This window comes from Cryptomeria japonica, unplaced genomic scaffold (assembly GCF_030272615.1).
Source record: "Cryptomeria japonica unplaced genomic scaffold, Sugi_1.0 HiC_scaffold_90, whole genome shotgun sequence".
NCBI lineage: Eukaryota > Viridiplantae > Streptophyta > Pinopsida > Cupressales > Cupressaceae > Cryptomeria > Cryptomeria japonica.
This window is the reverse complement of record NW_026728912.1, coordinates 270001-287500: the sequence shown is the minus strand read 5'-3', so window position 1 is coordinate 287500 and position 17500 is coordinate 270001. Positions and strand designations below refer to the sequence as shown.

General features: G+C 59.7%; 1 non-coding gene across 1 annotated transcript; it reads left to right on the top strand.

Moving 5' to 3' along the window:
* The first annotated feature begins 12930 nt into the window (after positions 1–12930).
* LOC131864687 (5S ribosomal RNA) lies at positions 12931–13049 on the top strand. The gene has a single exon (XR_009363451.1). It is a non-coding gene; the product is annotated as a 5S ribosomal RNA (ribosomal RNA).
* The last annotated feature ends 4451 nt before the right edge of the window (positions 13050–17500 follow it).

The window sequence follows — 17500 nt, the reverse complement described above, 5'->3', positions numbered from 1 at the left end:
TCACAGGAGCCTGGGAAGAACATCCCGTACGGAACCCTTTACCCGAAAACATCCGAACCGCACATGCTCGCGACAGTCCTGCCGTTAGAGAATGCACCGTGCACGCGACCGAGTAAGGCCACTCAGAGACATCCATTTCCCAGGTATATGCCCCCTACGCACTTTTGGTGGCGCAACTCGCACGAACAGTCCCACCTCGACCCCGTAAACAAGCTTTTTTGCCTCGAAGAGTTCGTCGGAGACGAAGAAGCAACCTTCAGTGCAAACGTAGCACTCTTTTGTGCAACCGCCCAAACAACGCCCCCTCTACCCTCTGTCGAAACACTCGGCATTGCTGCTCCCTAAGGTGAGCTTCTCCTCATAGGCAATTCCGCTCTTATCCGGTCACGTTTGTGTGCCCGAATTTCGCAAGGCAACCTCCATGGGACATGGAAAAGACTCGAGAAGAGAGCTCGCTCACGGGAGAGAGAAGCCAAGGAGACCACGAGAGTGCTGAGAGTGGGACAGCGCTGAATAGGCGGGAGAAGCCTGCGCGTATAAACGGAGATATATATCCAATTGCAACGAAGGAACGTGCCAAAGATCGAGAACAATGGCAGAAATGCTAGTAACGTGCACTTCGGGACCAACGCATCACCGGAAGACAACCGCCAAACATCGAAAGAGTCGCGATGCTCCGCAACCTACGTGCAAAGCGGTCGCACACCGGGTAAGGGAGTGAGAGCCCCAAACATAGCTGGGCGAGGCGCTCACTCCGCTCTTTAATATCTCGTTAATACCGCCAAGGAAATGGCACAAGCACACACACACAAGCATCCTCGGAAGAGGACAGTTCGAGTGACAGGTCAAATCCAAGAGTTCCGAAGACTACCTCCAGGAACAATCGGGAACAAGACCGATTACAAGTCGTCGAGTCTGTTACTGGGCGAACACGAGATGCGCACAGGAAATCGATCAGCCCTCACAATGGCCCAAGGCCAGAGATCGGACTGCTACGATTTACCCCAACAATCATCGTGCCACTCTTCGCAGAGAGGTGATAGACGCCAACGAGCCCGCGCATAGCAATCGAGGTGTAAAAAGGGCGTTGAAGGCAGGAAGCCTGGACGAAAGAGGCTACGAGGTCACCTCGAAGCGGTCTAAGAATCGGGCGCACTTGGGGCGACTACCAGTGCCAACCCCTTATCCCGCGGTGCGTCCGACACACAGAAATTTCCAAGGCGGCCAAGGAGCCTCCCCGCATAGCAATCGGGGTGTGAGGTTACGGATGCAGCATTGATAGCAATCGAGGTGTGAGGCGAAGGATGCAGAAGTGAGAGCCGAGGGATGTAGCAGAGATAGCAATCGGGGTGTGTGATGCAGAAGAGATAGCAATCGAGGTGTGCGGTGGGAAGGGCCCAGCAGCCAGAATGCATGAAGCGACGGATGAAGCAGTGATGACAACCGGGCTGTGAGGAGAGGAGGGATGCAGCCAAGAAAGCAATCAGGGCTCGAGGCAAGGGATGCATCAAGGATAGCAATCATGTTGTGAGGCGAGATTCCAAAGGCTAAACGTGAGAGGCTGCAGGGTCGACTCAGAGAGGTCTATGCATGTGAGAGGCTGAAAGCAAGGTCGACTCGGAGCGGTCTATGCATCGGGCGCGCTTGGGGCGACTACCAGTGCCAACCCCTTATCCCGCGACGCGTCCGACAAAGAGAACGTTCCAAGGCGGCAGAGGAGGTTACCAGCCGAAGGATGCAGTAGCAATAACAGGTATAGTTCCGCGGCGGCCGAGAAGACTCACCGCATAGGAATCGGGATGCGAGGCGAGGGATGCGGCGGGAAGGCCCCGACGGCTAAACGGAAGAGGCTGCAGGGCCGCCTCGGAATGGTCCAAGCATCGGATGCGATTGGGACGACTACCAGTGCCAACCCCTTATCCCGCGATGCGTCCGATACACAGATAGTTCCAAGGCGGCCGAGGAGCCTCACCGCATATCAATCGGGGTGCGAGGCGAGGGATGGGGCGGGAAGGCCCCAACGGCTAGACGGAAGAGGCTTCAGGGCCACCTCGGAATGGTCCAAGCATCGGACGCGCTTGGGGCGACTGCCAGTGCCAACCCCTTATCCCGCGATGCGTCCGATACACAGATGGTTCCAAGGCGGCCGAGGAGCCTCACCGCATAGCAATCGGGGGTGCGAGGCGAGGGATGGGGCGGGAAGGCCCCAACGGCTAGACGGAAGAGGCTTCAGGGCCGCCTAGGAATGGTCCAAGCATCGGACACGCTTGGGGCGACTACCAGTGACAGCCCCCTATCCCGCGATGCGTCCGATACGAAGATGGTTCCAAGGCGGCCGAGGAGCCTCACCGCATAGCAATCGGGGTGCGAGGTGGGGGATGCGGCGAGATGGCCCCAACGGCTAGACGGAAGAGGCCACAGGGCCGCGTCGGAATAGTCCAAGCATCGGACGCGCTTGGGGCGACTACCAGTGACAACCCCTTATCCCGCGATGCGTCCGATACGAAGATAGTTCCAAGGCGGCCGAGGAGCCTCACCGCATAGCAATCGGGGTGCGAGGTGGGGGATGCGGCGAGATGGCCCCAACGGCTAGACGGAAGAGGCTGCAGGGCCGCCTCGGAATAGTCCAAGCATCGGACGCGCTTGGGGCCACTACCAGTGACAACCCCTTATCCCGCAATGCGTCCGATACGAAGATAGTTCCAAGGCGGCCGAAGAGCCTCACCGCATAGCAATCGGGGTGCGAGGTGGGGGATGCGGCGAGATGGCCCCAACGGCTAGACGGAAGAGGCCACAGGGCCGCCTCGGAATAGTCCAAGCATCGGACGCGCTTGGGGCGACTACCAGTGACAACCCCTTATCCCGCGATGCGTCCGATACGAAGATAGTTCCCAGGCGGCCGAGGAGCCTCACCGCATAGCAATCGGGGTGCGAGGCGAGGGATGCGGCGAGATGGCCCCAAAGGCTAGACGGAAGAGGCTGCAGGGCTGCCTCGGAATAGTCCAAGCATCGGACGCGCTTGGGGCGACTACCTCTGCCAACCCCTTATCCCGCGATGCGTTCGATACACAGATAGTTCCGAGGCGGCCGAGGAGGTGGGGGATGCAGCGAGATGGCCCCAACGGCTAGACGGAAGAGGCTGCAGGGCCGCCTCGGAATAGTCCAAGCATCGGACGCGCTTGGGGCGACTACCAGTGACAACCCCTTATCCCGCGATGCGTCCGATACACAGATAGTTCCGAGGCGGCCAAGGAGCCTCACCGCATAGCAATCGTGGTGCGAGGTGGGGGATGCGGCGAGATGGCCCCAACGGCTAGACGGAAGAGGCTGCAGGGCCGCCTCGGAATGGTCCAAGCATCGGATGCGCTTGGGGCGACTACCACTGCCAACCCCTTATCCCGCGATGCGTCCGATACACAGATAGTTCCAAGGCGGCCGAGGAGCCTCACAGCATAGCAATCAGGGTGCGAGGCGAGGGATGCGGCGAGAAAGCCCCAACGGCTAGAGGGAAGAGGCTTCAGGTCCGCCTCGGAATGGTCCAAGCATCGGACGCGCTTGGGGCGACTACCAGTGACAACCCCTTATCCCGCGACGCGTCCGATACACAGATAGTTCCAAGGCGGCCGAGGAGCCTCACCGCATAGCAATCGGGGTGCGAGGCGAGGGATGCGGCGAGAAGGACCCAACGGCTACACGGAAGAGGCTTCGGGGCCGCCTCGGAATGGTCCAAGCATCGGACGCGCTTGGGGCGACTACCAGTGACAACCCCTTATCCCGCGACGCGTCCGATACACAGATAGTTCCAAGGCGGCCGAGGAGCCTCACCGCATAGCAATCGGGGTGCGAGGCGAGGGATGCGGCGAGAAGGACCCAACGGCTACACGGAAGAGGCTTCGGGGCCGCCTCGGAATGGTCCAAGCATCGGACGCGCTTGGGGCGACTACCAGTGACAACCCCTTATCCCGCGACGCGTCCGATACACAGATAGTTCCAAGGCGGCCGAGGAGCCTCACCGCATAGCAATCGGGGTGCGAGGCGAGGGATGCGGCGAGAAGGACCCAACGGCTAGACGGAAGAGGCTTCGGGTCCGCCTCGGAATGGTCCAAGCATCGGACGCGCTTGGGGCGACTACCAGTGACAACCCCTTATCCCGCGACGCGTCCGATACACAGATAGTTCCAAGGCGGCCGAGGAGCCTCACCGCATAGCAATCGGGGTGCGAGGCGAGGGATGCGGCGAGAAGGACCCAACGGCTAGACGGAAGAGGCTTCGGGTCCGCCTCGGAATGGTCCAAGCATCGGACGCGCTTGGGGCGACTACCAGTGACAACCCCTTATCCCGCGACGCGTCCGATACACAGATAGTTCCAAGGCGGCCGAGGAGCCTCACCGCATAGCAATCGGGGTGCGAGGCGAGGGATGCGGCGAGAAGGACCCAACGGCTAGACGGAAGAGGCTTCGGGTCCGCCTCGGAATGGTCCAAGCATCGGACGCGCTTGGGGCGACTACCAGTGACAACCCCTTATCCCGCGACGCGTCCGATACACAGATAGTTCCGAGGCGGCCGAGGAGCCTCACCGCATAGCAATCGGGGTGCGAGGCGAAGGATGCGGCGAGAAGGACCCAACGGCTAGACGGAAGAGGCTTCGGGTCCGCCTCGGAATGGTCTAAGCATCGGACGCGCTTGGGGCGACTACCAGTGACAACCCCTTATCCCGCGACGCGTCCGATACACAGATAGTTCCAAGGCGGCCGAGGAGCCTCACCGCATAGCAATCGGGGTGCGAGGCGAGGGATGCGGCGAGAAGGACCCAACGGCTAGACGGAAGAGGCTTCAGGGCCGCCTCGGAATGGTCCAAGCATCGAACGCGCTTGGGGCGACTACCAGTGACAACCCCTTATCCCGCGACGCGTCCGATACACAGATAGTTCCGAGGCGGCCGAGGAGCCTCACCGCATAGCAATCGGGGTGCGAGGCGAGGGATGCGGCGAGAAGGACCCAACGGCTAGACGGAAGAGGCTTCAGGGCCGCCTCGGAATGGTCCAAGCATCGGACGCGCTTGGGGCGACTACCAGTGACAACCCCTTATCCCGCGACGCGTCCGATACACAGATAGTTCCGAGGCGGCCGAGGAGCCTCACCGCATAGCAATCGGGGTGCGAGGCGAGGGATGCGGCGAGAAGGACCCAACGGCTAGACGGAAGAGGCTTCAGGGCCGCCTCGGAATGGTCCAAGCATCGGACGCGCTTGGGGCGACTACCAATGACAACCCCTTATCCCGCGACGCGTCCGATACACAGATAGTTCCGAGGCGGCCGAGGAGCCTCACCGCATAGCAATCGGGGTGCGAGGCGAGGGATGCGGCGAGAAGGACCCAACGGCTAGACGGAAGAGGCTTCAGGGCCGCCTCGGAATGGTCCAAGCATCGGACGCGCTTGGGGCGACTACCAGTGACAACCCCTTATCCCGCGACGCGTCCGATACACAGATAGTTCCGAGGCGGCCGAGGAGCCTCACCGCATAGCAATCGGGGTGCGAGGCGAGGGATGCGGCGAGAAGGACCCAACGGCTAGACGGAAGAGGCTTCAGGGCCGCCTCGGAATGGTCCAAGCATCGGACGCGCTTGGGGCGACTACCGTTGCCAACCCCTTATCCCGCGATGCGTCTGATACACAGATAGTTCCGAGGCGGCCGAGGAGCCTCACCGCATAGCAATCGGGTTGCGAGGCAGATTATTGGGAAGGGAACCCCCTGGGATGCGGCTCAAGCAGTGCCCAAAGGGACTGGAATGCGGAATCACATCGAGAGACCCAAATGCTATACGAGGGCTCAAATCGAATTATCGATTTGGCCACGACATGGACGCATCGGAACGACTACCTTTGCCGAACCACTCGCAATTGCATCCATACCGAAACCAATAGACATTTCCGTTAGAGCCCTCGCATAGCATTCGGGAATCTCGCATGCCCCTCTAAATCGACCAATGCTGGCGCTCAATGAAAATCCGAGCGCTACCACCGTTCGAGCGCCAGCATTGGTCGAGTTAGAGGGGCACGGGGGAGAATGCTCCAGTCAACACCTCCCCTATATAAGTTATTTGTCCGATTCTCGCACAACCGTAGTCTGCCTCGTCGAATCAAACAACGGTCCCAGATTCCGACTTCCGTTCCGTAGAGACCCAAAAGCTAGATGGAGGCTCGCAAGAAAGAGAGTCGGCGCATAGCAATCGGGTTTCTCGAACGTTTAGGGACCGAGCTCACTTGCGGATAGGGCAAAATCCGCCAAGCAACCCAAAAGCTAGACGGGGGCTCGAATCGAATCGCCTAGGCGGCCACAACAACGACGTGTTGGATCGACTACCAGTGCCAAACCATTCAGCAAGACTAGTCTGTGTCGAGGCCGGATAGAGATTCTCAGAGAGCGCCCGCATAGCATTTAGGAGACCTGCCGCGTCCCTCACACTCGACAAATGGTGGTGCACGTTTATAAATCCGAGCGATCCCAACCCTTTCAAGCACCAACATCGGTCGAGATAGAGGGGCACGGAGGGGGCTGCGTGAGACAACACAGTCCCCTATATAAGTTATTTGTCCGATTCTCACACATCCGAAGAATGGTCATCAAATCGGACAACAGCCCAAACTTCCGACTTCCGTCCCAGAAAGCCCAAGAGCTATCTAAAACGTTCATGGCCGGAACTCGATCGCGGCTATACCAGTCCGCCAAGCAACCCAAAAGCTAGACTGGAGCTCTAGTCGAATCACCTCTGTGGCCATTGCAAGGACGTGTTGGAGCGACTACCATTGCCGAACCATTCCGCAGGTCGAGTCCATACCAAGGCCGCATAGAGATTCACGATGAGCTCCTGCATAGCAATCAGGAGACTTGCCGTGTCCATCACAATCGATAAATCCTGGTGCAAGATTTTTGCATCCGAGCGCTCCAACCAGTCGAGCACCAGCATCAATCGACATAAACGGGCACGGGGGGAGGATGCTCGAGAACACTACCTCCCCTATATAAGTTATTTGTCCGATTCTCAAGCAGCCGAAGTCTGGTCATCGAATCGGGTCAAAGACCACAACTTCCGACTTTACCCACAATGCAAGTCATCGAATCGAACATCGGCCCCCGAGTCGGACTCCATGCGTATGTCAGGTCATCGGACCCAAATTCCGCCTTCCTGCGCATGGCGGGCCATCAATATCAACTCGGTCATCGGACCCAAACTCCGCCTTTTTGCGTATGGCACGCCTTCAAATCGGTCATCGGACCCAAATTCCGCCTTCCTGTGCATGGCGGGCCATCAACATCAACTCGGTCATCGGACCCAAATTCCGCCTTTCTGCGCATGGCACGCCATCAACTCGGTCATCGGACCCAAATTCCGCCTTCCTGCGCATGGCAGGTCATCGGACACAAATTCAGACCTCGCCAATATGCCTACGTATCGAATCGGTCATCGGACCCAACTTCCGACTTCATCCATACTGTAGGGTCTTTGAGGTTGGCGCGGTGCGCTCAACCCAGGGAGTCGACCCATCGAAGCATACACCTCCCCTATATAAGCTATTTGTCCGATTCCCACACCTGTGTAGTTTGCACCTCTGACCAGGACATCGACCCCAACTTCCGAACTCGACTGCAACGACGGCACCAGCGCCTTGGTGCGCACCTTGCGACGCACAGTCCCAACATTCGCCTTCCTGCACATGGCAGGTCATCGGACCCAAATTCCGACCTCGCGAGTATGCCTACATATCGAATCGGTCATCGGACCCAACTTCCGACTTCATCCATACCGTAGGGTCTTTGAGGTTGGCGCGGTGCGCTCAACCCGGGGAGTCGACCCAACGAAGCATACACCTCCCCTATATAAGCTATTTGTCCGATTCCCACACCTGTGTAGTTTGCACCTCCGATCAAGACATCGACCCCAACTTCCGAACTCGCCTCCAACGACCGAACCAGCGCCTTGGTGCGCACCTTGCAACGCACAGTGCCAACATTCGCCTTCCTGCACGTGGCAGGTCATCGGACCCAAATTCCGACCTCGCGAGTATGCCTACATATCGAATCGGTCATCGGACCCAACTTCCGACTTCATCCATACCGTAGGGTCTTTGAGGTTGGCGCGGTGCGCTCAACCCGGGGAGTCGACCCAACGAAGCATACACCTCCCCTATATAAGCTATTTGTCCGATTCCCACACCTGTGTAGCTTGCACCTCCGATCAGGACATCGACCCCAACTTCCGAACTCGACTAAAAAGACCGCACCAGCGCCTTGGTGTGCACCTTGCAACGCACAGTGTCAACATTCGCCTTCCTGCACATGGCAGGTCATCGGACCCAAATTCCGACCTCATGAGCATACCTACTAATCGAATTGGTCATCGGACCCAACTTCCGACTTCATCCATACCGTAGGGTCTTTGAGGTTGGCGCGGTGCGCTCAACCTGGGGAGTCGACCCATCGAAGCATACACCTCCCCTATATAAGCTATTTGTCCGATTCCGACACCTGTGTAGTTTGCACCTCCGCTCAGGACATCGACCCCAACTTCCGAACTCGCTTGCAACGACCGAACCAGCGCCTTGGTGCGCACCAAAAGTGCGCACTTTTGGAGGGCACTTTTGTGCGCTCCAAAGGTGCGCACTTTTGGAGGGCACTTTTCTGCGCTCCAAAGGTGCGCACTTTTGGAGGGCACTTTTTGGAGGGCACTTTTCTGCGCTCCAAAGGTGCGCACTTTTGGAGGGCACTTTTTGGAGGGCACTTTTCTGCGCTCCAAAGGTGCGCACTTTTGGAGGGCACTTTTTGGAGGGCACTTTTCTGCGCTCCAAAGGTGCGCACTTTTGGAGGGCACTTTTTGGAGGGCACTTTTCTGCGCTCCAAAGGTGCGCACTTTTGGAGGGCACTTTTTGGAGGGCACTTTTCTGCGCTCCAAAGGTGCGCACTTTTGGAGGGCACTTTTCTGCGCTCCAAAGGTGCGCACTTTTGGAGGGCACTTTTTGGAGGGCACTTTTCTGCGCTCCAAAGGTGCGCACTTTTGGAGGGCACTTTTTGGAGGGCACTTTTCTGCGCTCCAAAGGTGCGCACTTTTGGAGGGCACTTTTTGGAGGGCACTTTTCTGCGCTCCAAAGGTGCGCACTTTTGGAGGGCACTTTTGTGCACTCCAAAGGTGCGCACTTTTGGAGGGCACTTTTCCTGTGCTCCAAAGGTGCACACCTAGGTGAGCACCTTCGACCACACCTTGTAGCACACCAAACTCTGACTTTCGACTTCATCCGCAATGCAGGGTCTTTGAGGTTGGCGCAATGCGCACAACCAGGGGAGTCGACCCATCAAACCCAACACCTCCCCTATATAAGCTATTTGTCTGATTCTCATACATGCGTAGCCTGCAGGAGCAATTAGGACATCGACCCCAACTTTCGGCTTCTAAACGAAAACAAGGTCTTTGAGGTTGGTGTAATGCGAACAACTAGGGGAGTCAACCCATCAAACCCAACACCTCCCCTATATAAGCTATTTGTCTGATTCTCATACATGTGTAGTCTACAGGAGCAATTAGGACATCGACCCCAACTTTTGACTTCTTAACGAAAACAAGGTCTTTGAGGTTGACGTAATGCGCACAACCAGGGGAGTCGACCCATCAAACCCAACACCTCCCCTATATAAGCTATTTGTCCGATTCTCATACATGTGTAGCCTGCAGGAGCCATTAGGACATTGACCCCAACTTTTGACTTCTTAACGAAAACAAGGTCTTTGAGGTTGGCGTAATGCGCACAACCAAGGGAGTTGACCCATCAAACCCAACACCTCCCCTATATAAGCTATTTGTCTGATTCTCATACATGTGTAGCCTGCAACAACGATTAGGACATCCACCCCAACTTCTGAATTCGTCTGCGTTGACCGCACCAAAGGTGCACGCCTTGGTGCTCACCAAAATCCGACTTCCGACTTCTTCTGCTATGCGGGGTCTTTGAGGTTGGCGCAGTGCGCACAACCAGGGGAGTCAACCCACCGAATGCAACACCTCCCCTATATAAGCTATTTGTCTGATTCTCATACATGCGTAGACTGCAGCAATGATTAGGACATCCACCCCAACTTTTGACTTCTTAAACAAGACAGGGTCTTTGAAGTTGGTGCAGTGCACACAACCAGGGGAGTCGACCCATCAAACGCAACACCTCCCCTATATAAAGCTATTTGTCCGATTCTCATACGTGTAGTCTGCAGCAGCGATTAGGACATCGACCCCAACTTCCGAATTCGTTTGCATTGACCGCACCAAAGGTGCACGCCTTGGTGTGCACCCTGGAGTGCACTTTGGTGCTCACCTCGGTGCACACTTTGGTGTGCACCTCGGTGTGCACCAAAGGTGCGCACCTTGGAGCGCACCAAAGGTGTACACTTTGGAGCGCACCACATAGGGTCTTTGAGAGGTTGGCGCAGTGCGCACACCAAGGTGGGTGTTGAGGTGCGTGCCGAGGTGGGTGGGTGCTAGGGTGCGCTCCATGGTGGGTGCCAGGGTGGGTGCGTGCTAGGGTGGATTCCAAAGAGGGTCATAGGGTGGGTGCCAAGGTGGGTTGGTGATATAGTGGGTTCAAAGGTGGGTACTAGGGTGGGTTCCAAGGTGGGTCACAAGTTGGGTGCCAGGATGCGTGGGTGTTAGGTTGGGTGCCAAGGTGGGCTCCTGCGTGGGTGGGTGCTAGGGTGGGTTTCAAGGTGGACGCGAGGGCGGGTGCCAAGGTGGGTAACAAGTTGGGTGTTAGGATGGGTGAGTGCTAGAGTGGGTGCCAAGGTGGGTGGGTGCTAAGGTGGATGCCAAGGTGGTTCACAGGGTGGGTGGGTTCTAGGGTGAGTTCCAAGGTGGGTCACAGGTTCAGTGCTAGGGTGGGTGTCAAGGCGGGTGTCGAGGTGCCTGGGTGCTAGGGTGTGGATGCCAATGTGGGTCATAGGGTGGGTACTAGGGTGGGCTGCAATGTGGGTGCCAAGGTGGGTAACATGCTCGGTGGGTTCTAAATTGGGTGCCAGGGTGGGTGTGCACCCACCTTGCCCGAGGTGGGTGCCAAGGTGCCAGTGTGGGTGGGTGCTAAGGTGGATGCCAAGGTGGGTGAGAAGGTGGGTGATAGGTTGAGTGGTAGGATGGGTGGGTGCCAAGATGGGTCACAGGGTGGGTGCAAGGGTGGGTAGGTGCTAGGGTTGGTGTCAGGGTGGGTGGGTGCTAGGTTGGGTTCCAAGGTGGGTGCGAGGGTGAGTGTCAAGGTGGGTCACAGGTTAGGTGCTAGGATGGGTGAGTGCTAGGGTGCAAAGGTGCCAGGGTGGGTGCTAGGATGGGTCGATGCTAGGGTGAGTGGCAAGGTGGGTCCACAAGTGTCAAGGTGGGTGCCGAGGTGGGTGCCAAGTCGGCGACTGCTATGGTGGATGCCAAGGTGGGTCACGGGGTGGGTGCCAAGTTGCTAGGTTGGGTTCCAAGGTGGGTGCCAACGTGGGTGCTAGGGTGCGTGGGTTAAAGGGTGTGTCACAACGTGGGTGCCAGGATGGGTGCGCACCCACACTGGCCAAGACGGGTGCGGGTGCAAGGTTGGGTTCCAAGCCCGGTCACAGGCTGGGTGCTAGGATGGGTGGGTGCCAAGGTGGGCACCAGGGTGGGTGCACCCACCCTGGCCAAGGTGGGTCACGGGGTGGGTCCTAGGGTGGGTAACGGGGTGGGTACTAAGGTGCGTGCCAAGGTGGGTCATAGGGTGGGTGCCAAGGTGGGCACCAGGGTGGGTGTGCACCAACCCTAGCCAGGGTAGGTCACGGGGTGGTTGTCGGGGTGGGCGTCAAGGAGCCAAGGTGGGTGGCAAGTAGCCAAGTTGCGTGCCAAGGTGGGTGTCGGGGTGGGTGCCAAGGATCCAAGGTGGGTGCCAAGGAACCAAGGTGGGTGTCTGGGTGGGTGCCGAGGTGGGAGCCAGGGTGGGTCCCAAGGTGAGTGCAAAGGTGGGTGCCAGGGTCAAGGTGAGTGCCAATGTGGGTTCCAAGGTGCCAGGGTCAGGGTGAGTGCCAATGTGGGTTCAAAGGTGCTAAGTTGGGTGCGAGGTTGGGTGCGAGGGTGGGTGGGTGCCAAGGTGTGCTAGGTGGAAGCCCGGGTGGGTCGGCATCCCATGGGTGTCGAGTTGGGTGCCTGATGGGTGCTTCTTGTCAAGTTTTAGTCGTCGGGACTCATTTCGAGCCTTAGAGGTCGTTTCTTGTCCGGTTGCCCTGTCTTCGACCTGGGAACCCAATTTTGGTCCTCGGGTCCCATTTTTTTTTGTCTCGCATCCCACTTTTGGCCTGTGGCCTTTTCGGGGTCGATTCTCGTTTTGGGCATCAGAGCATGTTTCTTCTCCTAAAACCCAATATTTGTTTATTAAGTCTCGGAACACATTTTTGTTCTCGTGGACCCATCATGGGTCTTGGAACGCATTTGTGGTCCTTGGGTCCCATTTTGCATCCCGAAACTTGTGTTTTGGTGCTTGATCCCTATTTTGGGTGCCCACCTTGCACCAAGTGCGCACCCGGGGCAAACCGAGCGCCTTGGTGCACCGGGGCAAGATCGAGCGTGCACCCGAGGCGCCCCGAACATGCACCAAGGTGCACTCGGCCCACATGTGAGCGCAGGTCGTTGCGCCCGAGGTGGTGTGTGGGCACCGCGTTGCAGACGGGACACTGCACGCACACGACGCCCCCTCCAGGTGCACGCACGTAGGCCGGGCCGGGTGCACACCCGACGCCCTAGCAAGGTGCGCGCACCCGGGCAGGGCTCACACTTGGCGAACGGGGCGCACTTCGCGAGGGAGGGTGTGCACCTCGACGGGGGTGGGTGGCCGGGGTGGATTCGCACGTGGGTCGCGGTTTGCTAAGTACACACTGCGACAAGCTCATAACGGGTGCGATCATACCAGCGTTAGTGCACCGGATCCCATCAGAACTCCGCAGTTAAGCGCGCTTGGGCCGGAGTAGTACTGGGATGGGTGACCTCCCGGGAAGTCCCGGTGTTGCACCCTTTTTTAGTTTTTCGCCGGGCGTCGCAATGCTATTTGAATAAACCTTTTGCCCGTTTGCGTTCTCGTCGGGGCCGGGCCGGGCCGGGGTGCGCTGCCCGCACTACCGCGCGCGCGGGGGCGACACCGAGCGCGCACCCGAGGCGCCCCGAGCACACAGGCCACGGTGCAACCCGGGCGTTGTGCGCGCACCCCGGTGCGCCCGAGGTGCTGCGCGCGCACCTAGGTGAAATCGGTGTGCACCTCGGCCAGTGCGCGCTCGGTCGAGTCGCGCACGTTGGCCAAGGTGCACGGTGATGTTTCTTACTCTAAGGTTCCGCACCAGACGCCCGGGACAGGTGAGCGAAGCTGGGCGGGGCCGGGTGCGCGGCCGGGGCAGGTGCACGCAGCTGGAGAGAGCTTTGGAGCACACTTCGGAGCGCACCAATGATGCGCTCCATTCAAAAGTTTCCTGAAAAGGCAAAAAAAGTTGAGATTATAGAATTTCCCACTTGAGAGATTGTAAAAAAAAAAAATTTAAAATGAAGGAAACGCGGGTGCCAAGGTGTGCGCAGCCCAGCCAAGGTGTGCGCACCAAGGCGCCCACCCTGGCGAAGGTGCACGCAAGGTGCGCACCCGAGGCAAACCGGACAATTAACCCAACTTTCGACTTCGCGCGCACCTTGGAGCGCACTTCGGAGCGCTCCTTGGTGCGCACCAATCTTGGGCACCTCGGAGTGCACCATGGCGCCCACCAAGGTGCGCACCCGGGGCAAACCGAGCTCCGACTTCGTGCGCACCTTGGAGCGCACGAAAGGTGCGCACCATGGCGCCCACCAAGGTGCGCAGCCCAGCCAAGGCGTGCGCATCAAGGTGCGCACCCTGGCGAAGGTGCGCACCCGGGGCAAACCGAGCTCCGACTTCGTGCGCACCTTGGAGCGCACAAAAGGTGCGCAACCCAGCCAAGGTGTGCGCACCCCGGTCAAACCGAGCTCCGAATCGTGCGCACCAGAGGTGCACGCCATCGTGCGCACCTTGGAGCACACTTCGGAGCCCTCCTTGGTGCGCGCCGATGTTGCGCACCTCGGAGCGCACCCGGGGAAAACAATGCAATTAACCCGACTTTCGACTTCGTGGGCACCTCGGAGCGCTCTCGGGTTCGCACCTCGGAGCACACCGAGGTGCGCACCTTTGATGCGCTGCCTTCACCAATTTCCAGAAAAGGCAAGAAAACATTGAGAAGGTGTGCGCACCGAGGTGCCCACCCTGGCGAAGGTGCACGCGAGGTGCGCACCCGGGGCAAACCGGGCTCCGACTTCGTGCACGCCGCACCTTGGAGCACACTTCGGAGCGCTCCTTGGTGCGCACCAGGGCGCGCAACCCAGCCGAGGTGCCCACCCCGGCGAAGGTGCACGCGAGGTGCGCACCCGGGGCAAACCGGGCTCCGACTTCGTGCACGCCATGGTGCCCACCGCGGCGAAGGTGCACGCGAGGTGCGCACCCGGGGCAAACCGGGCTCCGACTTCGTGCACGCCGCACCTTGGAGCACACTTCGGAGCGCTCCTTGGTGCGCACCATGGTGCCCACCAGGGCGCGCAACCCCGCCGAAGGTGCACGCGAGGTGCGCACCCGGGGCAAACCGGGCTCCGACTTCGTGCACGCCGCACCTTGGAGCACACTTCGGAGCGCTCCTTGGTGCGCACCATGGTGCCCACCAGGGCGCGCAACCCCGCCGAAGGTGCACGCGAGGTGCGCACCCGGGGCAAACCGGGCTCCGACTTCGTGCACGCCATGGTGCGCACCGCGGCGAAGGTGCGCACCCGGGGCAAACCGGGCTCCGACTTCGTGCACGCCGCACCTTGGAGCACACTTCGGAGCGCTCCTTGGTGCGCACCAGGGCGCGCAACCCAGCCGAGGTGCCCACCCCGGCGAAGGTGCACGCGAGGTGCGTACCCGGGGCAAACCGGGCTCCGACTTCGTGCACGCCGCACCTTGGAGCACACTTCGGAGCGCTCCTTGGTGCGCACCATGGTGCCCACCAGGCCGCGCAACCCAGCCAAGGTGTGCGCACCAAGGTGCACGCGAGGTGCGCACCCGGGGCAAACCGGGGTCCGACTTCGTGCACACCGCACCTTGGAGCACACATCGGGGCGCTCCCGGGTTCGCACCGGCGTTGCGCACCGTGGTGGGCACCTCGGAGCACACCAAGGTGGGCAGCGAGGTGCGCACCTTTGATGCGATGCCTTCACTAATTTCCATAAAAGGCAAAAAAAAAACGAGATTTTAAAATTTCCGTTTTGAAAGATAGTGAGAAAAAGGGAATGCTGGTGCCATCTTGAGCCCGCCCTGGTGCGCAGCCCAGCCAAGGTGTGCGCACCAAGGTGCCCACCCTGGCGAAGGTGCGCGCCCGGGCAATTAACCCAACTTCCAACTTCGCGCGCGCCAGGGTGGGAGCGCACCCAACAACCGGGCCTGGGAAGAGCCAATGCGAGAAACCCCACCAAACGCTCTGACAAAAAAAGAGGGGGCGCTCCAGTAACCCCGCTTCGGAGCGCACCCTGGGCAAACCCAGCCAAGGTGCCCACCCCGGCCAAGGTGCAGGCGAGGTGCGCACCCGGGGCAAACCGGGCTCCGACAACGTGCACGCCGCACCTTGGAGCACACTTCGTAGCGCTCCCGGGTGCGCACCTCAGAGCACACCAAGGTGGGCAGCGAGGTGCGCACCTTTGATGCGCTGCCTTCACTAATTTCCAGAAAAGGCAAAAAAAAAAGGAGATTTTAAAATTTCCGTTTTGAAAGATAGTGAAAAAAACGGAACGCGCGTGCCATCTTGAGCCCGCCCTGGTGCGCAGCCCAGGTAAGGTGCCCACCCTGGCAAAGGTGCGCACCCGGGCAATTAACCCTACTTCCGACTTCGTGCGCGCCAGGGTGGCAACCGGGCCTCGGAAGAGCCAATGCGAGAAACCCCACCAAACGCTCCGACAAAAAAAGAGGCGGCGCTCCAATAACCCCGCTTCGGAGCGCAGCCGGGGCAAACCCAGCCAAGGTGCCCACCCCGACGAAGGTGCACGCGAGGTGCGCACCCGGGGCAAACCGGGCTCCGACAACGTGCACGCAGCACCTTGGAGCACACTTCGAAGCACTCCCGGGTGCCCACCGGCGTTGCGCACCGTGGTGGGCAGCGAGGTGCGCACCTTTGATGCGCTGCCTTCACTAATTTCCAGAAAAAGGCAAAAAAAAATGAGATTTTAAAATTTCCGTTTTGAAAGATAGTGAAAAAAAAGGAACGCGGGTGCCATCTTGAGCCCGCCCTGGTGCGCAGCCCAGGCAAGGCATGCGCACCAAGGTGCCCACCCGAGGTGCACACCCGGGGCAAACCGGGCTCCGACTTCGTGCAGGCCGCACCTTGGAGCACACTTCGGAGCGCTCCTTGGTGCGCACCATGGTGCCCACCAGGGCGCGCAACCCAGCCAAGGTCTGCACACCAAGGTGCCCACCCCGGCGAAGGTGCACGCGAGGTGCGCACCCGGGGCAAACCGGGCTCCGACTTCGTGCACGCCATGGTGCCCACCGCGGCGAAGGTGCACGCGAGGTGCGCACCCGGGGCAAACCGGGCTCCGACTTCGTGCACGCCGCACCTTGGAGCACACTTCGGAGCGCTCCTTGGTGCGCACCATGGTGCCCACCAGGGCGCGCAACCCAGCCAAGGTGTGCGCACCAAGGTGCACGCGAGGTGCGCACCCGGGGCAAACCGGGGTCCGACTTCGTGCACGCCGCACCTTGGAGCACACATCGGAGCGCTCCCAGGTTCGCACCAGCGTTGCGCACCTTTGATGCGCTGCCTTCACTAATTTCCAGAAAAGGCAAAAAAAAACGAGATTTTAAAATTTCCGTTCTGAAAGATAGTGAAAAAAACGGAACGCGGGTGCCATCTTGAGCCCTTCCTGGTGCGCAGCCCAGGCAAGTTGTGCGCACCAAGGTGCCCACCCTGGCGGAGGTGCGCGCCCGGGGCAATCCGGGCTCCGACTTCGTGCACTGCATGGTGCCCACCAAGGCGCGCAACCCAGCCAAGGTGCCCACCGCAGCGAAGGTGCACGCGAGGTGCGCACCCGAGGTGCACACCCGGGGCAAACCGGGCTCCGACTTCGTGCACGCCGCACCTTGGAGCACACTTCAGAGCGCTCCTTGGTGCGCACCAGGGCGCGCAACCCAACCAAGGTCTGCACACCAAGGTGCTCACCTCGGCGAAGGTGCACGCGAGGTGCGCACCCGGGGCAAACCGGGCTCGGACTTCGTGCACGCCGCACCTTGGAGCACACATCGGAGCGCTCCCGGGTTCGCACCAGCATTGCGCACCTTTGATGCGCTCCAATAACCCCACTTCGGAGCGCACCAGAAACCCCACTGGACGCTTGGGCAAAAATGTAATGCGCACCCGAAGCCCCTACCCAGAAATCCCCAGTTCGGACATGGGG